The 25,875-nt window shown below is 41.5% G+C and overlaps 1 protein-coding gene across 2 annotated transcripts in view; it reads left to right on the top strand.

The window, feature by feature from the left end:
• Positions 1–488: 488 nt before the first annotated feature.
• Positions 489–25,875, top strand: part of TRAK1 (trafficking kinesin protein 1) — a 92,294-nt gene continuing 66,907 nt past the window's right edge. For both annotated transcript variants that reach the window (XM_026081947.1, XM_026081946.1), the window contains exons 1-2: positions 489–776; positions 18,641–18,835. The gene's annotated coding sequence lies outside the window, so the exon portion shown is untranslated. The remainder of the gene's footprint in view (positions 777–18,640; positions 18,836–25,875) is intronic.

Below are 25,875 nucleotides of genomic sequence, written 5' to 3'. Positions count from 1 at the left end.
GGAGAGGATAAGCCTATCAGGGTGATAATATCAGCTCTGAATCATTTGTGCATTGTTTGGTATCAACCAATTTCAAATGATGATGTTACTAAGGTATCAGAAAATCAAGCATTGATGTGGGGTCTCTCTGCACAGCATGGCTCACGCTGCAGGCTGGCCTGGGTCACATACAGCTCTCCTTTGGCTGAGGTGAGAGAAAGGTGAATGAGCCAAGGTGTCTTAAGGCTGATGGGCTATGCTTACTTCAAGATGGGCTAGGCAAAATTCTGGTAAACAACACTGTACAAGGAACAATGCTCTTCTACTGGACATAACTGTACAAGGCGCAAACATTGGCAGCTCTCTGTGCAGTGTATTCGTTTTCTAGTATTTGCTGAATTGGTCATGATAAACTAATGTTCAAGGAAAAAAGTTAATCTGTTTTAATTTATGCTGCTTGAAGTGGCTTGAATTAAACGTTTGCTGCTTTTCTGTGTTTTGCAGACTTCTCAAAGCCAACTCTAGCAAAGAGAAAGAGTTCTGTTTCTGCCAGCCAGACCCAGTCTCCAGTGCTGGTCCCCCTGATGGCAGTTTGTACAACCCTCTGAAACCTGCCAAGCTGGACACCACAGCTTTGCACGACTGCACTTTGGCCACCACTGTGCCTCCTTCAGAGCTGTCGAACCATGCAGTCCTAGCCTGTGACACAGGCATTCATGAAGAACACTATGTAAGTGAAGCAGTGGAAGATGATGTGCGAGACTGCAGAGAGTACAGAGATGCCTGCACCATTACTGGTAAGCAATAAAGCTTTTTATGTTGGGAAGGATATGGAGTTGTGTAGTTAAGCTGTTCAGCTGTTGGTTAGGTGTCTGGTTTATGCATAGTGCTGCTGCTGTTCTGCACTCTCTTTCTTGTTAGACCAACTGAGAGTCAGGAATAAGGGGAGGAAAATACTGCAGCTTAAAATGATGGAATGGTTGTCCTAGTGCTCACTGTAATTGGGTTTTTTATGTTGATACACGAATTGCTTTGCACAAGAGGTGGATGGGAGGAGCAGCAGATAGCAGCCAATGTTTTGGCTATCCACTTCTGCTTTTCAAAACCATTCTGGTTTTGCTACATTAGTTCTGGAACTGTAATAGTTAATGCATAAGAAACTGCTCCTTCTGCATGCTTGTATGAAAGGTTAAATGTCTTTATCACAGAGTTCATGCAAATAAATGGAATATGTGTTTAAACATGGTATTTAAATAGAATTCAGTTCTTAATGATGTGGTCAGTTGACCCAATTTTCCTGTGTTTGAATAATCACTGTAACTCAATTTAGTCACTGATATGGCCATCAAATGACAGGCAGTTTCCATTCCAAATGTGTGGTTTGGCTGAGCTGTGAGGCTGCTTCTAGATTAAAGATTGCTTGGAGCTGTGACCTTGTCAGTTCCAAGGTCTTTGGGGAGGGTTCGGGGATTCAGCTGAGTTTTCAGCAGAGCAAAATGAGAAGATTGAAGAAAAACGCATTGGGGCCCTTCTAACTGCTTGCCAGATGGCAGTACATCCAGCCATTTTGGGAATCATCTGTGGGTCAGAGATATAGTTAATGTTGACCATCAATAAGTACTTTCGTAGTATGTTTTACCTTAGCTCTGCCCAGCTGCTGTGTAGTTGTTAAAGGTTGATGTCCTGAAAAAGGAGAGAGATGCACTGCATACCCCTATTCCCTACATCCCAGCAATGGAAGAAATAAGAGCATGCATACATAGGCCCTACTGAGGAACAGGGTGGGAATGTAGCAATTATTGCTTGAAGTGATGGGTGTAAGGATAAAAATGGATCAGTACAGGGAACACTGTTGTGAATAGAGAAGGAGGCTTACAGTGCCTACTTAGGTGTTGCAGAGGAAACTAATGACAGAATTACCCAGAACTTCAGATGACAAAGTAAGACTTTGGCTAGAATTTGGCTTTATTCCTTGTGAAGTTTGTTTTTTGCCATCAATTTACCCTCTGGAACTTTCTACCCCGCCATCATAACCTTCTCTATTTCGATTCTTTTTAAAACACAGTTAAATAATTGTTTTAATTGGGGGGGGGGGAAGGCAAGCCCATGCCTGTGGACTCAGGAGTTGCTTGCCAAGCACAACTGCTTCACTACGCAACTGAGGACCAGGTGGGGCAAGGAGGGTGTTTCCAGCCACTGGGAAAGCTCAAGGTTTTTTGCCTTAAGAAGCAAAGTGACTGAAGTCACTTCCAGTCAGGTACATTTCTACATCAAATAAATGTTCTCTTAACAGAAACTAACTCCTCCACCCTCCTTCCTTGTATCATGTTCAGATCTCTTCAGTGGTTAGTTTATAATCTGGACACTCATTTTTGACTGCCCTCTAGTTATTTGCCTGGTAAGTAGACTGGAAACTCCAGGCATTACGTAGATGTATTCCTGGTAGAATATCTCAATTTTTCCAAGTCCTTTGCAGAAGGACCTTTCCTGCTAGTTGTGCTGTTGATGGTATCTTGTCTTCTCCCTTTCCCTCTGCAAGCAAGCAGCAAGATTTTAATATTTGTTTTTCTGTTTGTGACTACGTGTCTGAACAACCCACTTCTTCCATGAATCAATACCTTCTTGATTACGGTTCCGTAAAAGGCAAGGTGAACTCTGTTTTCCTTTCTTTCTATTTTTCCAAGTAATTTTTTTAAGTTGAAGTCAATGCATGTTTTCCTACCTCACTTACTTTCAGGCATGATGTACTTTCTGAATTTTTCTTCTTGCTTGGTTGTCAGCCAAATGTGGTTTGATCCTGTAATGTTGTTTTCAATGATCAGCTGTTCTGCAGCAACAAGTTCGTACTGTATTGTCACCTAGAGACAAGATGGTCAAGACTCGCAGTAGAAATAGCTTTCTTTTTTGAGAATGGATTATTCTGATTTACAGCTCTTCATTGTGCTTTTTAGATGTCAAAGAGCATAGACAGAGAGTTTGGAATTGTTCTTGTATTTGCACTGCAAAATCTCTACTTTGTCAGATGGAAGAATGGAGCACTTTTGGTATACAGTGTGCTCACGCAAAACAAGCAGAAAGAGGGATACTTGTGGGGAAAAGAGGATTGTCTGAAATCTTAATATGAAGGCTTTGATGTGTAGGTCTGACTGACAGGTCAGCAACACTTGTGCTTTGAACTGTTCAATGAGAAAGAAACTGCTTTTATCAGGTCTGTGTATATTGTAATTTTTCTTCTGATGCCAAGCCTAGGCTAGTCCTAAAGCAGGGATATTCAAATGCAGCAATCGGGGTAATCTGCTTTCTTTTAGTCTAAGATGCAGATGGTATTGTAAAAGTAGTCTTCAAAAATTCTTGTAAACAAATGCTTGAACACTGTAAAACAAACCAAAAAAAACCCTGGGAAACTGAGTCACAGTGCTGTCTGGTGATGCTCGCTGAAGCATAACCACCTAGTGATAGTGAAATTGAAGTTGACTGTGACATAACCTAAGCCTAGGAACCAATTATATGGTTTTCATGTTACTGCTTTTTAATTTTTCAAGAAAAAGCCACTGGTGCTCAAAGATATTTATTTATTTATTTATTTATTTTTAATCCGTTCTGTTTGTTGCTGGAGAGCGTTTGAGTGCTCTCCGACAGCAGTACTTGTGTTCATTCCCGCTTGGGGCGTAAGCGCTCTGCAGCGTGGCCGCGAGTGCGTTGCATGTGCCGATTGCTCTAGGCATCTCTTCTTGGGTACAGGGTTAGCTTTAATGTTTCCTGTCCCCAAACCACCCCCAAGCTGTGCTTGTGCAGATTTCTCTGGGACTGCAACTTGAGCTATTTTTAGGGAACTGGTCTGGATCCTCTTCCCCCTGCCCCCCCACCCCCACCCCTTGTGGAAGAAGGGGGATAGGGGAGCTAGATTGCGCCTCTGATCCGTTTTACTGTGTTCTAAAAGCAGTTGTGCTGGATGACTGAGGGACTGAGTGGGGTGAGAGGGGCCTGGGTGACAAGGAGGAGTGAGGTGAAAGGAAAAACTTCCTTAAGCCAGTGTAACCACTGAGTGGGGGACAGCACCCTTAAAGACTTCTTTCCCACCAAGTTTGATGGTAGCAAAGCAATCCAAAGCCCGTGGTTGCTAAAACAGAAATGTCACGTCTGCACAAGCATACAATTCTGAACTTTTGCTGACTAATTTGAGCATAGAGGGGCAAATTAAATAGGGCTGCTGGAGCCATTTCTAAAAAGAATGTATTTTGAGAATATTTTAAGAGTTGTTACCCAAAAAAATTATTACTGGTGCATCACTTATTCTATCAAGCTTTAAGTGAAAATTTCAATGTAGCTAATTTATTGAGTTTCTATTGCTGCCACTTGGGGAACCCCTAGAGGCAAATAGAGTGGGCAGCACTAGACTCCAGGTCTGAGGTTGGTGGACAGTAGGGCCAGCACAGTAGGACATGGAAATGGCACTCTGCTACTATGCATGTTATGTGCTTACTTCATCCCAGTAGTTTCTTCCTTCAGGCTTTTCTCTTTCTTGCTGCTTACCATTTATTACCATTTATACAAATATGAATGGAGCACCATCTAGTGTTGGAGCACCATGTAGTGTAGCTTTGTTAGAAAGGGAATCAAAGTGCCTTTGGAGATTTCCGTGTCTGCACTGTAATTGTAGTGTGGACTTGGATACGTTTAGTCAGGTGTTGAAGGGGGAAACGCCAACTGGAGGGGAGAACTTCCTTCTCTCTGACTACTTTTTTTTTTTTTTTTTTTTTTTTTTNTTTGTAAAGGAGGAAGGGCTGTAATCTTGAGGTGTTAGAGTAGAGTATCATTACTAAGTGTCAGTTGCTAAATGTTCCAATTCTGTGAATTATAAAAGCCTCTTAGCCTGGTTGCCTTTTCCTTGTCCATCAGCTGCTGTCAGACACATGCTGTCCTGCCTGAAGTGGACAGTGCAATAGGGATGCAGCAGTACAGAATTTCTCTTCTGGCACCCAAATATCTATCACAATTCACTTTGCACTTTTTTTTTTTCTTTGTTTCTCTTAAAATGTTCCTAACATAGTAACACTATGCATCTTCAGTCAGTTAACTTTCAGGCTGCTTTCGCATGTCTGAAGACTCTTTGCAATGGCTTTGGCATGGCATACTTGGTAGTTCAAGAGCTAACTGTTTAATATGCTACACAAGTTTCCTTCATCCTTCTCTGAAAAAGGAGAGAATGAATGGACTGTGATTTAAGCTGTCTAGCTCCTTCATTAGTTTCCATGATTTATTCATTCATTATACTAATTACTCTTTCTGGATGCATGTCAGGAATGTGTTCCCTGGCTGTCACTTACTCTGGTCAATTCCCTGAGGATTCTTGGGAAACTTTTTGCAATGATAACCTGTTCTGTGTGTGTGTGTGTTTGTGGTGGGGTTTTGTTGTTGTTGTTTTGTTTTTGTTTTTTTAACCTTACTGTACTTATAGGGCTGACTGCATTGATCAGTAATTATAGCATTTGCAGAAACCAACTTTCTCTTGCTGTCAAGCATAACAGCATTTCCTAGCAACAAAGATTTTTGGGAGAGGAAAGCTTTCTCTGAGTTTTCTCCATGTCCCCCCACCCCACCCCGAACCCCCCCCATTCAGGCTTTAATTCTCTTCTCATATGAAATGGAGCTTCTGTTCTCTTCCATCAAATGTACCACTCTTCATGGCAAAGTCGGCTACTTCTGATCACTGATTCTAAAGACAACTGGCACAACTGACCAGTTTTCTGCAAACACTTAATTTTAAAGGGTATCTCCAAGGCCTGCAGGGTTTATGTTTCTGTCCCCCCCCCCCCAATGCCATCCAAGGTGCATGCTTTTGTTAAAAAGGCTGAATTTCTGATTTTCCAGTTCCCAGCCTGACAAAGCTGACTATCCCAAGATAGCTCCTAAAGGATTCTGGCGATGCAAGTTGTCACTAGAATGCTTTGATCTTATAATGTGGGAGATGAGAAAATCTGGTATCCCTGGCTGTCCTGCTCTGGATGACTGAGATACCAGGCCTCGTGCTTGGTATTCTGAGCCTGCTGAGCAGGGTGCTGTGTGGTTTTTGGTAGAGGCTGGGTGGTAGTTGTACTCTAAGCCTCTTAAAGGGTTACAGAAGCATTGATCAAATAGTAACAACTTTGGATTGCTTCTGTCCATTTGAGCCTCTGAGTTCTGTTATGACTACTTTTCTCTCTTTTCATGGGTATTCCCTGAACAGCATGAACACTTTCTCCTTTTTCAGTTGCTGTCGTGGAGTACCTCTTCCCAGTTTTCCCTCAGATTTGTGGATTTGAGAGAAGAGGTATAAGATCATCGCTTGGTGGAACTGTTCAATTTGTAACTTAAGCTAAGAACATACCTGTACTCGTGGGTCAGACCAGTGGTCTGTTTGTGACTGTGACAGCGGCAATAGCAGATGCAAGGTTAGGGGAGCACATGAGTCCAGCCACTTTTGGTAGTCTGTTCTCAGCATATGTATCCCCATCATCCAGAACTGTTGTACTAGGGATATAGATGGTACATCCCTGCCCACTTCTCTTAGTGTCCATTTGTTGTTGGACACTGATGTCCGTGACTTTGTCTAATCCCTTTTTGAACCTGCTGATTCTGTCTGTCTGCACAGACACTGGTGGTCCAGGTTTTTAACTGCTGTGTACAGTGATATTTACACTGATCTCCTGCTGGTTTCTGTAAGTATTTATTAATTTTAGTTATGCAGGACTTGGCGAATATCAGTTCTTTGTTCACTTTATCCAGCAAGTTCACGCTTTTGAAAAACCTCTCTCATATTCACACTCCAGCCTTCTCCTTTCCCACCTTTTTTAGTCTTTCCTTGAAAGGAAGCTTGAGAACCTAGGCTCTTACCTCACTCCAGCTACTCTGCTATTGCTGTTACCAGCCTCATCCCATAAACTTGATTTTAATTTTGGTCTCTTCTTCTTTCCTATTGTTTTCTATAAACAGCTATTGCTAAATTCTGAGTGCTCTTTCTCTAAATCTTCCCAGATATCCTAGTAATATTAAAAAGAGATAACTCTTTGAGCATGACTACAACCGTTCTGAGTCTGGCTTTAATTCTGTCTAGCATACTGTAACAAAATGATCTTGTTCTCTATGCCTGCTACAGCATTACTTCTGCTTGAATTTTCTGACTGGCTTTTGCTGGGTTCTCCATGAACTTCACACAACTTCTCTCAATTATTTTCATTCTGCTTCGCCACAGTCATTTTGCAGCTCTCACTCTTTACTAGTAACTTGTAATGTTTTTCCTGATTCCACTCCTATGACAGGTTGTTACACTACATCTTAACCTGTATCCCAGGCATGCTCTTTTTTCTTCTTTTTTTCCTTTAAAAAGGTTTATCCTTCTTTCTTTCTCCCAAAGCATTCTGCTGCTACTGCTATGCTACTTACTTGTCCAGCCCTCTTGTTGACTTATACTCCCCTTTCTAGTATGATATATTGTGATTTTTAGTGTAAACTCTCAATTCTTGAGACATCATGAAAGCTACTGCAGATATTACCAGAGTCCAGTGTGATATCTTTCACTCCATTTCTAGATTTCCCTCATTTGGGGATGCATACTAGTCATTCCTAAATGGGTAATTTACTTGGAGTGGGGAAGAGTGGGAGCTACAAGTATTCATCATTGTTTTGGATTTGTGCTTTAGAGAATGAATTTCTAAGATCAGGTGCCTGTGAAGCAGCATTGGAAGATTAATAAGCTACATTTTGGTTATTGGTGATTTCAAATACGTGAAAAACACTTGTATTCCATTATTTTTCCTCCATGGCCTGCAATCTGAGTGTAGCTTTATCTTTTCTTCCTCAATATACATGTATATGTACATCATAAAACAAATATATCTTACATTAAAGTCAATATCTGTAAAGAACACAGTACATAAGCAAAAATTAAGAATAGATTATGGTAATACTTAAGTTTCATTGACAGACATATTTTAGAAGCTGATACTCACATTTCATACCTGGTCTAAACAGCAAGCAACAACAGGACAATTGTTTTTCAGGGTTTTACGTCCTCTGACTTATCAATGGGTTCCTTTGCCTTTTTGAGACACGTTCTCAGTCTGTCTTTGCTTCTGAGGTCTGGAAGATGCTAATGGTTAATGAATGTGTTTTATTCTTACTGCTGCTAAGCAGTGTGTTGCCAGCATGCATTTGATATATGAATAACTTTTGTTCTTGCTCTAAAAGAAGGGCCTTTGATGGTGTTTCCTTTTATTTTCTGTTTAATGTAAAAAGAAATGCATGAATATGGTTGCATTTGTCTATAGGGGAAATGTTTTCATGCTGAAGCAAAATTCACTTAAATTGATGGCATAATGTGCTGTAGGGATGTACTAATTTAATGGCATCACATCACCAAGATTTGTCTCAGCTTTTTAGTACCCAACAGGAATGTGTGTGGGGGATGAAATCAAAGTAGGGAGATTTTAACCCAGCAAATAACACAGTGTTAAAAGGATGTTCCTTACAGCAAAACTGCAGTTTTCAGAGATTTTATTATGTTAGCCTTTGCCTTCCCTGTTTTGTCCCCATCTTTAGCTGGAGTTTCTTCCCAGCTAAGCCAAGTTTTCTCCCAGCTTGTCTCTTCAAAATGCTTTCAATCGGCAAATTTAAGTAGAATTTCAATTGCTGGATTTAAGTAGAATTCCCTCCCAAAAAAGGTAACATGTTGGAAACAAAGTGCTTTAGGCACCCAAAAATCCAGATGTAGGCTGAACCCTGGGAGCTGTATGGGTTCCATGGTCTGTCTACCTCACAGACAGACTTGGCCAGCGCCTGCTATGGCAGAAATGGAGCAACAACTTTTTTTTTTTTTTTCTCTCCCCCCGTTCCCTTGGCAGCTTAGGGCAGGGGTTTCCCCCCCCCCCCCTCCTGGGCAGCAATAATCTTGTGGATGATATTGAATGATCTGGTCCTTCATACCAGTTCTCCTTTGTAATAGGAGAGTTGTTATATGTCCTGTGCTATGCTTCCTCCCTTCCCCCCCCCCCCTTAATTTTGGGGAAGAGGAGGATTTCTTTTCCAGTGATGAAGCTGGACTTGTTCTCCAGAGGGGGGCTAGCTACTGAAGTCTTTCCCCCTCCTATTCCTATCCTTGCCCTCGTAAGTGCATGTTTGTTTGAATTAAAATATCAAATGTCAGATTGCTGAAGTGGCACATGGCATTACCTGGAGAATATAACAAGAATCCCTGTTTGGGTGCTTGCTTCTTCATCGTGGGCTGGAATTCTTATCCAGCATTCCTGCTCTGTGATTCAGTGTGCCCACACAGCTACCGTAAATACTGCCTGCCTTTCCTACGATGCCCCACCTGTACGAAGTGGGAAGTCCAGTTGGGATCTCTACTTTCAAGATAAATGACTCGGGGTGGTGCTTGAATTACAGGTCAGCAGAAGCATTGCTATGACAGCTCAGAATGGGAATACTTGAGGTTGGTGCAGGATGTTTTTATTTTCCCATGGAAGACTGAATTGTGTGCAGTATTTTCCATGTTTAGAAAAACCACTGGATAACCAGCTTTAAAGGTGTGGCAGGACTTGCCACTTCCAAAATCCTGTCGTGTGAGTCAAGTTACAGAAGCTGCCATGGCTGTTTGAAGAGGCCAAACTTTAAAGGTATGAAGCACCCTTCTTATTGCAGAGCTTTTCTTTCTGCAATTTGGCTCTACAGCCAGCAGTGAGAGGCTTTTGACAATTTGATATGTTAAGGGCATCTTTCCCTTTGGGCAGGTCAGTGAGTTGGGAGGAAGATAAATCTTCTTTTTATTAGGAATTATTTTCTTTGTGTCGTCTCAGCAGCTAATCACACCCTGTATGTTAAAGCACACGCCATGTAGGTACAGCCCTGAGTAGTAATTCAGCAGGAGTATTTGCAAGCCCTCAATGCGGTTCTCCCCATCCTGTCCTCCTTAGAACTGAAGTTGGATAGGAGCATGATGACTCCTGGCTTTTGGCATGTTGTATGTACAGACTAATTGTTGGCTAAACAGCGTCCAAGAAATGCTTGTAATTCTGGACCCCAGTTTGTATTTAATGTGCGTTTCTGTGTGAGCCCATAGAGCTTAAAAAACAAGCAACTACAGACTGTATTTCCCTTTACAGTGCGCTAGCAAGCAGCCTGATTGCAAGGCTGAAGTTTCTTACCTGTCCTTTCTGTCTTCTGCGTTTCATTTTTATGTAGATCTGTTCACCACTGTAGTGAGCAGCTCATTCCATGATTGTCTAAACTGAAAGCAAGTACTGGAAAACTGGCTGTGGGACTGCTCCAAACAGCCGGGAAATACCTGCTGGCTGAGCAGTCGGGGAGTGACCACCTTTCTGCCTGCCGGCCCTGGACCGTGCCTCGGCTCTGGGCTTGTGGCCTGACCGGAAAGGGGAATCCGAATATAGTCAGGGCATCTTGCTTGGTTGTCAGGCTGCATTAGGTGACCTTTCTCTGAAGGACTTTCCAGAAGTTTCCCAGCCCGATGAAATGGGACTTCTTGTAACATTATGGAGTTGCATATTCCTTCACTCATTTAAAAATGGGGGGATGCAGAGAACACTGAGAATCATAAGCAGGGCACTTCCTACTTGAAAGCTTTAAGTTTTCTACTATTTTTGTGTGAAGGTGCAAGTATTACAGAATCTTATTTTATATAGAGGTATACAGGATTTTACAAGTGGTACTGAGCCTTGGATTCAGAGAGGGAACACGGACTCATTTTAGTTTTTAATTCATATTCTGTGTGTGTGTGTGCACATCTCATGCTGCAAAAATTGCAGTCAAAATTCACTAGTGTTTAACAACAGATAGCCCTCAAATGATGAACTTTAATTTCTTGCATTACGTGTGGCTGGACTTTAGTCTTCATGCAGTAGTCCTGTTCTGCGGCAAAGTTTCTCTTACCTGATAGGTAAGCACTGCCTCGCACTGGAACTGACCTTTCTCAGGTAGCATGTGCTTTGTTTATTTATTTATTTATCTGTTATTTATTGACCAGCCATTTACAGAGTTTTAAATTTCTCTATTTGAAACTCGCTTTGGAGAGTTAAGTGTCAAAGGGGAGTGGGGGGGCAGAGGGGGGAGATGGGGGGCAGAGGGATGACTGAGTACCAGGGAGAGGAGTAGGCAGTTGCCTGAAGTACAGGAATAGATTTCTCTATTCTTCCTGCTTTTCCAGAGGTTTTCCTTCCCCCCCCCCCATTTGTTTTTCTTTTTGTGCTCTTACCTACTGCCTTTTCCTCAACTGCCCTGAAAAGCTGTGACAATTTATGAAATTTTAATTCTCTTGTGGGACATGCAGGAATATGCCTGAGACGACTATTGAGCCCCCTTTTTAAGGGGGGGGGGGAATATAGGTGCCCTGCTCCTGGCTGTGGACTGAGAGGCAAGCAACGTAGCCGAGTCCCCTGAGGAGATGTGTAGGCTGGATGATACAGCCTGCTGACCAAAACTTTTATTTCTGAAAGTTGCCAAGCAACCCAGAATTTCACTAAAGCCATGCCTAAAGTATAGCTGTTCTGCTGGACACACTGCTTCCATACAGCAGCAGTTTTCCCTTTTCTTAGAGCAGGCACTTGAGGGTAGCACAGCTGCTTCAAGCTGTTTGCAGGGGGTCTGTCTGCCTCCGTCAGGCCCAAGAGGCTGGAGCACAGCGCTCCAGGAGCAGTACAGTTTCTGAGTAGTTTTCTTATGACCCTTCTCCTTTTTCCTTGTGTGCACTGCCCTGTCCATTCTTGAGCACAGCCCTGAACATGGTTGGGATTATGGAGAATTTCCTTGGTGGGTTTTGCTCCAGTTACAGCTGTGGGAGTTTGTGCTTGATACCTGATCATGGCTCTCAGCCTGGTGTCCAGGCAGAGCAATGTCTTGAGAGAAATTAAGCCCTGCAGCTTTTCCTGGAGTGTTTTACAAAGGCCCAAAAACTCAAGCTGGTGAGTACTGGAGAATATTAGTTCTGCTGAGCCATTGGTAGTGCACATGAAAAGACGATTACAACCCTCTCTTAATCGAAGTGTCTGACAACGGTTTGGGTTTTTGGGGGTTTTTTTTTTTCAGGCTTACAGGAATCGAGTAATAAGGCTGCTCTTACACCAGGTGGCAGTATCTACTGCTAGGAGGTTCTGTAGTAACCCTGCACCCTTTAACCCTGAGAGGGGAGCCTCTGCTCGAAAACAAACCAATACAACTATAAAGGTTCAGGATGGTTCAGACCAGAATCCAGACAGTCCACATATAAATATTTTATATTCCATACAATGACTGTAACTTCCTGGTTAGCTGTGCTTTTTCTGAAAACCCCTAGAGATACCAGGCTTTAAAGCATGCTTTGAAATTTGTAGACGTTCTGTCCTGGTTTCCTCCTTTCTTGTTTTAGGTTATTTTCTCTGGATTTGTTACAACTTTTATGTGAAATTGATACAGGAATTGAAGAGGTGCTCCCTGTTTATCAGTCAGGCTGTTTCATTCCTACAATAAGATAGCTATCTACTTCAGTGACTATCCACTCATAGCTGTCTAATGCTGCTGTGGATTGCAGGTTGAACTAACCTTTTATCATGGTTTATTGTACATTCTTGAGCAATTTAAGCTTTGAGGACTGCTCACCAGGGAGTTCTGCAATAAACAGGTGAGACCCAAAAGCCTTGTAGGGAATGGAGTGTGGCAGATGGGCTGCATAGGTGACTGTGTAGAATGGGATCCCCATATCTGTCTACATGGGGTTCCCCCTTCCCTCCATCACCTTTTCTCATGCATCTCATCCATAATTAAGTCATAAGTATTCTCTTATCTCTGTACTTATTTTTAATGTCTCCCTTCTCTATTATTAATTACCAACTTCAGTTCAAACTGAGGTTGAATTGCTTGGTCATGATATGCTGGCATAGTTCCTCCCATCCAAGTAGCACTGACAGCTAAATATATATTGAACACTGCATGGAAAGTTATTTAATATATTGCATGGTTGAATGGATGCAGGATGAGAAGGGTATTAGGCAACAGCCCCCTACACAGTCTCTTGTGATCTCTGTGATGTTAGGTGCCCAGAGGGAGAAGAGTAGTCCCTGAGGCTGTGCTCCTTTGATGTAGTCAGTTTCCATTGTTTTAGACCCCTCACTGCATTCGCTATTTGATAACTCCTTGCTCACTTGTCAGCAGAGGAGAGGTTTAAGTGTGCATCCCAAAATAACCAAGAGTATTCTTATCCTCACACGGTTTCCCTAAAAATTATGTTCCCTTCCCCCCCCCCCAAAAAAAAAGTGATCAATGTTTCTTCCTCTCCATCTACCCCTGGGGACAGGGTACTCAAATTGGCTGATGTTAAAGGCCTAATTTTTAGATAGCACCCATTCTTTGAAAATCTGGGCTTCTTTAAGGTGGTTTAAGTTGACCTTCCCAAACGAGATCATCCCATATGTTTTATGAACTGATAGATGTTAAGAACCAATTTTAATGGAGCTGCACGTGTGAAACCTCTTTGTGCCCCTGTTTTACCCTCTCCCTTTAACCTTCTTTTATCCCTTGCCTGTTGGCATGAGTCACCATTCTGTCTACCACCTGCTTTCTGTTGAATTGAGTCCAAGGGGTTTGTTGCTTAAAAAAAACAAAAACAAAACAAAAACAAAAAAAACCCTGTAGACTTGTTTGGACTCTGAGCTTCTTGGGTCTTTTCGGGGCAAGGCAAAAAGTGATTGATTTCTCTTCTGTCTGGTGTTCAGCTTGGACTGTGTGCCCTTTCTGGTTCACTGCTCAGTGGGTGAGGTCTTTCAAGGCTCTCTGAGGCCAGAACAGTATAGGAAGAAAAAATTTCTGTCAATACATTAGCAGCAGGAGGAAGACAAGCAAGTAGAGGTTCTGATACTTAATGGTGAAGGGATCAAACAACAGATAATACAGGAAAAACTGGAGAGAGAAAAAAGATGCCATCTCCATTTCAATCTCTACAAAGAAGTCTCATATTGCCACAAGGAAAAGTTAACTTACTGCACTTACTGCATTTTTAGATGGATAAGGGGTGTTTGTTAGAAGAGACAGAGCAGATGAAATAAAGTCAAAGGTATTCAATCTAGCAAGTCTAATAAAAAAAAAAAAAAAAAACTCTTGGAAAAGGTAAACAAGCTGAGACAATCAGTGAACCATTAGTGACTGTCTTAAAGCAGTTGGGAAGGAGAGGGTGGAGAGGTTTCAGAGGCTCAAAGAAGGGGAAATGCACCAGTCAAATGCCAATATGTGGAAAGGTGTGGAACAAACTAATAAACAATCTGTTGATAATTACCCAGCAGATACTAAAGTAGTAAGAAAAAAATGCAGAAGAGAACTCAACAGGGTTGTTCTGTCCACTTTGGGATCTTACTTTTTGAAGGAGAGGATTAGAAATGGAAGCAGCAAAATTGTCCTTTTTTAAACCAAATTCTTTGAGATAATTTTTAATCTCATTTGGAAAACATACAGGGAAAGGGGAAGGATAATTACAGAGATTCTTATAAAGCAAACTGAGCAGCATCTCCTTTATCATCCTAGGAGTAGGGCATGGAGAAACGTATTTTGCACCACAAAGAGGTGAGATGGGTGTTCATGCACGTGCATTTTTTTTTATATATCTCGCCACATTTGAACTATCAAGATAGCAAAGCAGTAGAACATACTACCTGCAAAAAATCATAGGGAGGGAGAAGAGAATTAACAAACTTTGTTTATATACAATTACTTCTGTGAAGTGCCAAAAGCTTCAGACTTCTGCAGAATGCAAGAGAGAAATCTCTTCCCTCTTAACTCTTAACTTAAACCACAGAAATACTAAGTGTGTTATTTTGAACTTGCAGCTTTCTGGACATCCTAGGCAAATAGAAAAACTTTTACAAGCAAATTACAGTCAACTTAATTAGTTAAATGTTTCCATCTTAGGAATTATGAACTCATGATTCTAACTGAAGTGTGAGTCATTAGGAGTACTTCTTTAAAAGAAAAAAGTCTGCAACAGAGACATCTATAAGGATATGGCTCGACTGTCTTTTACTGTATCATTTATATTAATGATTAATCTGCTTGGGATTAAAGTGTTATGTTTAACTCAATAAAATGAAGTTACCATTTGGGACAAGAGGAGGCAGCAACAGTTTTATGCCTGTTGGATGAAATCTTAGACTTCAGTGAACTTAATCACACAATATGATAGATACTTCAGGTATTTGGATATTTCTGATTAAAATTGCAAAAACAACTATCTGGAAGCATTGTCAGTATCTTCTATAAAATCTAAGTGTGGTGTCTCAGGATGGGGGATGGCATTACTCTCTGTGCCTACACATAAGTACAAGTGCCTGCCCTTCAGAAAAGGGAGGGGAGGGAAAGTGTACAGGGAGACTGCATAATTGTAGCATGGAGAATATTGCCGTGATTTAAATGGTGTACTAACATTTAGTCATACACAAATATAATTACTGTGTCCTGTTTTTCTAAATAGGTGATTACATCAGAGCCTGATCCTATTTCCTGCTGGTATACAGATTTTAAAATCACAATAGAAGTTAATGACAACAGCATCATACTAAGTTGTCTTTCCAGTTACTCATTAATATATATATTTTTCAACTGTTAGGTCTTCTGAATTGCTCAGAAGCATTCAGGATTCGTTATATGACAGAGCAGAAAAATTGTTCTGGTTGACTCGTATTCTACTATAAATCTCATCTTTCCTGTCCTTTGCATTCACATGAATATCTTTCCTGCAGTAAAATTGTATGAATTTCTTTTAAGAATGGGTGTATATATATATTTTTTTTTTCTCCTAAAATTTTGGTGGCAATTCCTCTTGCATTTCCATTTTTTGCTACATTTTATGACATGGGAAGCTAGTTTACTTTGCTGCACAAAATTATTTGCTTAAAATTTCCTCTTTCCATCTATAAAGTCAGTCCACTTCTTTTGGAAAATTATTTAAAAGCAGAGAGAATTTAAAAGTTTGAATTTTTCAGATATTTTACTTTTCCCTATTCCTGAGATCACCACCTCAATTTGATTATGTAGACTCTTAGTTTTCCTCTTGTGAAAACCAGAACATTTCAGCCAAAAGAAAGAAAAACCAACTGTGCATGCACACGTGCACACGCATGTCTTTAAAAGTTTAGTGAGTGTCAACAGGTATATTTAGAAGATCCTGTTGGCTTTTGTGAACTCAGATGGTTACAAGGCACCCACATCTCCCAGCTCATCTTCCCCTTAAAGCAACTAAGGCACCAAGATGGTCATTGTCAGTGATTAAAAAGGTAGCAAGGGAAGAAGAGCAGCTTGTAACTTGCGGATTAGTTCTCAGCTTTGGACCATGGGCTTAAGGTCTTGTTTCTCTGTGCAAGTTAGCTGCCCTCTGTGAGGGCTCAGGCTCATCTTAAAATGATGGGTGCAGGCTGACCTCTGCATTTGCACAGAGCTCTGTAAAGATAGCGTTGCTGCAGGTGTGAGCACCCACTCCTGCTGCTAACATCAATGCACAAGGATGTGTGTAAGAGAATATGTGCGTGTGTGTGTGGGCATGCGCAACAAATGGCAGAGCAATTTGGGTGAAAGCAGAAGGGAGCACTTCTTGGCAGATAATAAACTCCTTGGGCCATCCCAAGGTATAGTCCAATTTCGCTTAGTGGATTTTAGTTTCAGTCAACAGCTTTCCCTCCGCTTGGGATTCGGTAAGCTGTGTGTGGTAGGGGGAACCACACATGGAGCCAAGTGGCCCGGTAGCAGATCAGCAGGCTGCGGCACGTTGTTGTAGCTTGTTTTCCATAGAGCAATTTCAAGCTTCTCTTGCAAACTTTTTAGAATCAAAAAAAAAAAAAAAAGTCTGTGATGTTGTGTGTAGTATGTTTGACTCTGGCTAAGTACTAGAAGTTTGGGAGAGTTACTAGAGTGTCGCAGTTCCCGCTTTTGATTTACTAGTATATGCACTACCAGCAAAATAGCTTGTAATCAGCGCAGACACTGCCCATTCATACTGGGCATTTCTTTGAGTGTAGTTTTTTGTAAAATGTTTCCTGAGCAATAAGTATTGACAATGCTTCTGGAATGTCATATGTATCTGAAATTAGATGGTTAGGGACTGTATCCAGCTATGTTTGGCTTTACCCAGTAAAGGATATAGGCAGGAGATTCCTGGTTTGAGTTCAGCTTCCTATCCTCTGCCCTGTGGTCTGATAGGATAGTAATGGTCTTGCCATCTTCAATGCTTGGGGTGACGCTTCTGGCAATATAACTTCTCAATTGGACAAAAATTAATTCTAATAGCTCGTAGGTCTGCATCATTCCTGCAGTAGTGAGGTTATCCCTTCCGAATATGGGTGTCTGTCAGGGAGCAGCAAGAGCAGGGTTGCTTTAAAGGGAAGATGAGCTGGGAGATGTGGGTAACCACAAGACTGGAGGGGCCATGTCGTCACCAGCAGAGCATGGTTCCACTGTCCCTGAGCATGGCAAGGGTGCTGGTTGTAACGGTTTAAACTGACAGTCCAATGATCATCAGACAAATGCTGATTGACGAGGCAGGTCTAGGGTCAATCCAGGAAGCCCAGTGAATGAGTCGGGATCAGCAGGGGATGGAGCTGGGCACAGGCCCACCCACAACACCCGTCGGGGGGGCCCCAGTGGGGCAGTAGGCAGAGGATGTGTGAATGGGGGTCCCACGTGAGCCTGGTCAGGGCTATGAAGACCTATGCATGTACTCAGGGCCCTGACAGTCTCCACCGTTTACTGTGGAGTGAGTTTTAGCAACAGTTGCAAGAGTTATGGCACTGGTTAAAGATGGAACTGTATTGTACAGCATGGGAGCAGCCTTCCTTAGTGCTAACTCATCCAAAATAGGTTTAGCTTATCTATTATTGTGTAGCTTTCCACCCTCATGGTGGAAAATGATTTTCTTTACATTGAACTGAAACTTCTTACGTTAAAACTTGTCCGCTGCCTCTTGTCCTAAATTTAAATATCCTATTTAAATTGCAGCATTTTTGCGTTGCTGATAGTCATCTGTCCCCATTTTTAAAATTGTGCTGAAACTCAATATTCTTCTGGACATGAAGGGATTAATATCACAGAATGCAACTGGAAATGGTGTTGGCTGGTGCCCTAAAAGTTGTTGCAGCCAACTTTACCAGTTCATCTTTGGTGTAAACTATGACGCTGTCTGCCATTCAATCCTGGCATTTTTTTTCTTGAGAAAAGTCTGCCAGCAGCAAAGGCAGAATATAGTGCCACTGAAATGTGGTCAAAAGTCAAGCCAAGGACAAGTGTAAAGCATACAAAGTAAAAATAATCTGCCAAGTAGCACATCACAATGTAAATTCCTGTATGCGCTAATCCTTTCTCCATACCCAGGTTGCCCTGCCTTAGCCATCACTCGCTGTTTATTTTCTTTCTTCCCTTTATTCTTCAACTGATGAGTCCCTGCATCCCTAAGAGCATGCCCTCATATTTTGTGCTAGTAAGTATCCCATTTTCTGATCATTTAGGCTAGTCATACCTTCTAAACCAATTAGTATCTTGCTGTCCTTTACATACAGAAAATTTTTGGTTATATCAAAGCAAATGACATCCTTGCGAGCTTATATGTAAAGTACTTGATTTAAAGTAACTAACAGGCTGTCCCCTCCCTGTCTCTCCTCAGATGTGTGCAATAGTACCGATCTTCCTGAAGTTGAAATCATCAGCCTGCTGGAAGAACAGCTGCCTCATTACAAGCTAAGAGCTGATACGATCTATGGTTATGACCACGACGACTGGCTTCATACGCCTCTCATTTCTCCTGATGCCAGTATTGACTTAACAACTGAGCAAATAGAAGAGACCTTGAAATACTTCCGTAAGTCAGAAGTTCACAAATTGTACTGAAGATTGAATAAAATAGCACCATTTTTGGTACCTTCACTGAAACATATATGTAGCCTGTTATAACTGCAAAAATCAAGAGAAGTATCTGCTATTTATTGCTTTCTTCAGGTCTGTAGTGGATAGAGAACAAAGGAAACATTTAGTCAAAACAGCAGTTGCATTTGTAATCTGTGCATGTGCATCTCCACCTTATCTAATATCATAGCCTTTAAATTCAGTTACACTTGGTCGTAAAGTAAGAAACTTGGTTATGTTTTGGTTGGTAGAAGGGAGGCTCTGTGAAAAATCTGAGAGCATCTAGATTTTTAAATCCTGTATCAGTTCAACTTCTAGTTGATTAGAAATTCTCTCTTATTCTTTAGATTTGGGGTATTTCTGGTAATACATGTTTGAGCATGTACATGTTTATGGTCATATATAATTTTATAATAAATGTTTATAATCATAGCCTAAGCACATGAAAATGATACTTCCCTGATACAGGCTTAACTTGTGAATTCTAGATGTTTGACTAATGAAGAAACTGAGGAGTCATTGCTTCGTTTCTATATGAAAACAAAATACATTTTAAAACTTTCTCCTTAAATCAGAACTTGTATGAAAGGGAAAGCAAGGCAGATAAGAAGATAATACATGATTTAAAAACTATTTTTAATTTTTGTCTAAATTATCGTTAGTGAAACGCTGCTCTTTTGTATGTGAACTCGGGCAAAAGACTGCAATTTCTGCATCTATAAAATGTAGAAAGCTTAGACCCATCTCCTTATATGTTTGTTTTGAACATGGCATCAGACAACAGTGCAGTGTGTCAGAGGACACTGTGTGCCATCATCATTACATGCAGTTAAATCATTGTCCTGCAGCTTAAGCTTTTAGGAAAGACTTGTGAAAATCTCTCTGTGAAGAACCAAACTGAGCATTTAGTTCAGATGTTTTTTCCATTCATTCTTTTCTTCTTCTTGAGTCTCCAAATCCTTTTATGTTGACCGGCTTCATGTTTCTCTGATTTCTTCCATTTGGTGCTGATTTAGCTGTGCAAGTAGACTTCTATGATTTGTCCTCCATTTGTTGATTTATCAAGCAATTTATGGTTACAGGTTTCTTCCATTTTCCGTGGTTTCACATGAAGATGCAATTTGGTTGCACTTCTGAATTAGTTGCATGTTAAAATAGTCTGCAGAACATCAAGCCTATAGATTATGTACTAAAACTGTAGTAGATAGGCCTACAATACTAGTAGATGTATATAGATTATAGTAGTAGACAGATTTTAGGTAGACTTACTGAGGCACTGTGGACCTCAACAGGGATGAGTTACAGGACTCAACACAGACCTTTGCAAAACCAGCTTCTTTGCGTTGTGAAGCCTGGAGAACCTGGAGAATTCACTTTGTAAGGAGCAAAGCTGGTAGTGAAAAGCATTAAGAATATGTAGTACTGAGTACTGACTTGAATGCTTCAGTAAAAGAGGCATTAAATATTTTTGTAGACAGCCTAATTGTGCTTTTTCTTGTATTCAGACACGAATAATGGGAAATGTGGAGGGCAAGGGGAAGCTGAAGCTGATCTATGGAATCAATTATACCTACAGCTCCTTGTTTTATATCAGTCCATTAATACTGTTATAATGACACAAGATGGCTTAAAGGAACCTTTCGAAATGTCAGTTTCCTGAAGTCTTAGTAGCTGGATTAGTCCTGTCTTGTCCAGAAGCTTGTTTATGTGGGGGGACTGTTGCGTTAAGCACAGGAAGGATGTTCTGCTAATGGAGCAAGGCAGGCAAAAATCTGTGTGGAAGCATCCCAGCTCTTTCAGCGAGATGCTGCTGGGGCATGCTGCTTGTAGCTGTGCACAGCTATTGGGAACAGGTACAAAATGAAGCCACCTACAGCAGAGAATGCAGGTAGCAGTAGCTGCCTGAAACTGTGTTTTCTCAATTTTATCCAGCTTTTAGCTTATGACCATAATGACTGCACACATATGAGAGTAATTCCTGCCCCAACATATGTTTTCTGCTTAAAGAGGAGGAACTGAGCAAGGAGAACAGCCGTAAAGAAAAGTTGATTCCTTACTGCTTCTATACAGTCACTTGTGCCTAGAGAGTATTTTAAGAAGTTAAAATATGCAAATTTGGACTGATAGCCTGGAAACTGCAATCTCTGAGAGTACCCTTGTTCAGTTATCATGAACAAGTTATGTGACACACGAGAGAGAGCAAGGTCATAAAACTTTGGCACGTTTGGAAATTAACATTCACTGTAAATATTGCTTTATGAAAAAGTAACTGTCAAAATAAAAGTATTTTAAGCACATTGGCCCAAAAGGCCTGTGACTTGTACCATCAGCCCACTGGAGAGCGTTCTGCAGGGAGGGGCTGCTTGCACCAGGATGTGTTTTCAGCGTAGCAATTCAGGGCACACCTGTTGTACCTGTTCAGCTTCTCGTGGCTTTAAAACCCCTTGGCGGGGAGGCAACTGAATCCTGGAACTTGTCTGTTGGAAAAGTTCTAGTACAAGCTCACGGTTTTATGAGTAGTGGAAATTTGTATCTGTGTGGTCTAAGACATCTGCAGGTACAGTTAAATTTGACAGCTTTCATTTTTGTTATTTATTATCTGTCAGATTTCCCTGTAAGCCAAGAAAGTATTCATCAATTTTGCTGCAGTTCAGAAGTGTTTACTGCAAAATAAATACTTTTACTGGAATTAAAACATCCCACTCTTACAGAATGTTGCTATACCTTCTTCAAGCTTCTTGGAGACACTCAAAGATAAAATAAGATTGATATTAAAACTTGAGCTAATGCTCAAGTGTAAAATGCTTAAGTGTAAAATTAAATCTTATGATTGTTTATGGTCCTCAGTGGTATAGTATCTGTGAGCTTCCAAACCAGGATATAACATGAATAGGAGTTCAGAAGAAGTCCCAAGGGAAAGATATATTCTGGCTTTACTTAGGAAATGTTCACAGATTGAGAAACATTGGACAGAGAGGGATGTTTGTGCATGCAGTGTGCATGGTTAATATATGTAGATATCACATCTTTGCAAGGCTTCTTGTTGTTTATGTAGAGAGATTACGACACTGTGCTTATCGGGAAGAGCACTATTTTGTAATGTCATCTCTCACCAAGCCAGTTAAGGTGCAAGTATTAGGCTGGAAACAATCTCTTTGGTTACAAAATGCTGAGTCTTGCAGTGTAACTCCCTGCCTTAATGATATTCAGATACCTAGCGTGAACAACTGGAATTAGGAAAGGGAAACGCTTCCATCTTCTATTGCTCATAATTGCATTTCCTTCCACCCCTGTTTAAAAAAATAATTTAAAAAATGCATTGGAGATGGATTTCTTGGTAATTGAGAGTAACTCTTTTCCTTGCACCTGCTGTAGGTTTGGAATACATTTGTGACACGGCACAGAATCACAGAATAGTTGAGGTTGGAAGGGACCTCAGGAGATCATCTAGTCCAACCCCCCTGCTCAAGCAGGGTCACCTAGAGCACGTTGCACAGGATCGCATCCAGGCGGGGTTTGAATATCTCCAGAGAAGGAGACTCCACAACCTCTCTGGGCAACCTGTTCCAGTGCTCTGTCAACCTCACAGTGAAAAAGTTTTTCCTCATGTTCAGATGGAAGTGTCTGTGTTTCTGTTTGTGCCCATTGCCTCACGTCCTGTCGCTGGGCACTACTGAAAAGAGTCTGGCTCCATCCTCTTGACACCCTCCCTTCAGATACTTGTACACATTGATAAGATCTCCTCTCAGCCTTCTCTTCTCCAAGCTAAACAGGCCCAGCTCTCTCAGCCTTTCCTCATAAGAGAGATGCTCCAGTCCCCTAATCATCTTTGTAGCCCTTCGCTGGACTCTCTCCAGTAGTGCCACATCCCTCTTGTACTGGGGAGCCCAGAACTGGACGCAGTACTCCAGATGTGGCCTCACCAGGGCTGAGTAGAGGGGCAGGATCACCTCCCTCGACCTGCTGGCAACACTCTTCCTGATGCACCCCAGGATACCGTTGGCCTTCTTGGCCACAAGGGCACATTGCTGCCTCATGCTTAACTTGGTGTCCACCAGCACTCCCAGGTCCTTCTCGGCAGAGCTGCTTTCCAGCAGCTCAACCCCCAACCTGTACTGGTGCATGGGGTTATTCCTCCCCAGGTGCAGGACCCTGCACTTGCCTTTGTTGAACTTCATGAGGTTCCTCTCTGCCCACCTCTCCAGCCTGTCCAGGTCTCTCTGAATGGCAGCACAGCCCTCTGGTGTATCCGCCACTCCTCCCAGTTTTGTATCGTCAGCAAACTTGCTGAGGGGGCACTCTGTCCCTTCATCCAGGTCATTGATGAAGAAGTTGAACAAGACTGGACCCAGTACTGACCCCTGGGGGACACCGCTAGCTACAGGCCTCCAACTAGACTCTGTGACGCTGATCACAACTCTCTGAGCTCTGCCATTCAGCCAGTTCTCAATCCACCTCACTGTCCACTCCTCTAGCCCACATTTCCTGAGCTTGTCTATGAGGATGTTATGGGAGACTGTCAAAAGCCTTGCTGAAGTCTAGGTAGACAACATCCACTGCTCTCCCCTCATCTACCCAGGCAGTCATTCCATCAGAGAAGGCTATCAGATTGGTTAGGCATGATTTCCCCTTGGTGAAGCCATGCTGACTACTCCTGATCACCTTCTTTTCTTCCACATGCTTGGAGAAGGCTTCCAGGATGAGCTGCTCCACCACCTTTCCAGGGATGCAGGTGAGGCTGACTGGCCTGTAGTTCCCTGGGTCCTCCTTCTTGCCYTTTTTGAAGACTGGGGTGACATTGGCTTTCTTCCAGTCCTCAGGCCCCTCCCCTGTTCTCCATGACCTTTCAAAGATGATGGAGAGTGGCCTAACAATAACGTCCGCCAGCTCCCTCAGCACTCGTGGGTGCATCCCATCAGGGCCCATGGACTTGTGGGTGTCAAGTTTGCTTAAATGATCTCTAACCCACTCCTCCTCGACCAAGGGAAAGTCTTCCTTTCTCCAGACTTTCTCTCTTGCCTCCAGGGTCTGCGGTTCCTGAGGGCTGGCCTGASCAGTAAAGACTGAAGCAAAGRMGGCATTCAGTAACTCTGCCTTCTCTGCATCCTTCGTCACCAAGGCACCCACCCACCCCATTCAGCAAAGGGCCCACATTTTCCCTAGTCTTCCTCTTGCTACTGATGTATTTGAAGAAGCCCTTCTTGTTGTCCTTGACATCTCTTGCCGGATTTAATTCCAAATGGGCCTTAGCACCACATTCAATGACTTTTTAACTTTTGACTTGACTGTGATGATTATCCGTATCTCCAGCTCTGGCCTGACTAATTGTGTAAGTTTCTGAACAAGACAGATTTCGGAACCTTTGAATCCTGCTGCTGGATTACTTAAATAGTAAAATCGAGGATCCACAGAAGAAAAAGGAAAGTGGGATTTTCTGAAAGGGAGGGGGAAATATATATGTACACACACATGATCGAGTGTGTGTTCCTATAGATAGATAGATGTACAATTTGATTGATAGTTTTCTTCCAGAATTTTAAAATATCACGACCAAATTTTAAATTCCTACTCAATAATTCCTCAAAAGCCTTCCTGGTAAAGTCTTGTAAAGTGCCCTTAAGTTGGTAAAAATTTGACAATCTCAAACCTATGAAGTAAACTGGTTTTGAAAGTAAATGCCTCTCAAACTGTAGTATCTTTTTGATCTGTTCCCATTTCAGAATGGCAACATGAAGGGGAGGAAATTGTTTTGTCAAAAAGAAGGTGTAAAAAAGCTCTAATTTGGTTTTGAGTTGCAAATCAAACTTTAAGCTGCACTCAGAAAATAATGCTCTAATTCTCCATGGACTATCTCTCTCTGATAGACAGTACTGGACTGCATGTGTAAAGAATTGATTTGCTATTTAAAATCTCATAAGGATATGAATTACAGTACATGATTTTTGTATTGGGCACATGCACTTGCATTCTCACATATACTCATTATGCATTTTATAATTTGGTTTCACTATCCATCTAGTATTCTCCTTTTCTATAAATCGGGCTTGGTAATAGGAAACTTGTGATACCATATAGCTGTTTGACTGTGATTTTTCATTTTTGAATAGTACATTTATATTTCATAAGAAAGCCCCTGAAGTTGTTTAGATAAATAGATGTCTCCAAAGACCATTATGTGTGAAAGAATCTAAATTTCTTATAGTGACAGTATTCTGTAGTTCGAGTTCATCTGTGTATGCATTTGCTCCCAGGAGAGAATCCCTGAGGAATGTTACTTGTAGCAGTAATTCAGAAAATAATGGAATTGGCAACTGCATCGCTGTCCTTTAAAGAGGAAGCATTGAAATGATGGAGCTTTTCTGAAGAGTTGATGGGCATTTGGAATAGTGTATTATCAAGCTGTTATGGTATACAGGTGCATTTTCATTCAGTTAGAAAGGAGATAAGTAGCTATTAATGCTCACCCATATTTGTTTTATTGAGACTGAATAATTAGTGTGTTTGAGGAAAAAAGGAAAGGATGATGATGGTGTAAGACTTCTGCTGTGTTTCTTTTTTACCATACGAAGCATATCACAAGGGAGCAATTAGATTTAGAAAAATATTCTGTGTGTGTGTGTGTGTGTGTGTGGATTGTAAACTAGAATGAGTGTCAGTACTCATGATAGGACCGCAGTCTTAATGGACATCTCCATTTGGTTCTTGATTTCTGTTGATTGCTTCTGTGGGCCTCCCTTGGTTTATATATCTTTAATAGAGCATAATGGCATTGTAGACCCTACTGCAAAGGGTGCATGGAATACAACTGTTCTCGAAAGTAGCTTGGTATTCACAGATTGCCAACTATTCTTATTTTCTATTATTTCTCCTTAAAATATTAAAAAAGCATGAAACATGTACACAAAGGTAAGCCCAAGCGTGGATGGGTGAAGAGAGCTTCAATGCAAAGATAGCCATACAAAGCCACTGTGGTGTGGGAAGACTTTCAGTAAACTG

Source organism: Apteryx rowi, unplaced genomic scaffold, assembly GCF_003343035.1.
Source record: "Apteryx rowi isolate R43461 unplaced genomic scaffold, aptRow1 scaffold_562, whole genome shotgun sequence".
Taxonomy (NCBI): Eukaryota; Metazoa; Chordata; class Aves; order Apterygiformes; family Apterygidae; genus Apteryx; species Apteryx rowi.
Note: the sequence above shows the minus strand (reverse complement) of the source record. Positions and strands in the feature narration are given on the sequence as shown.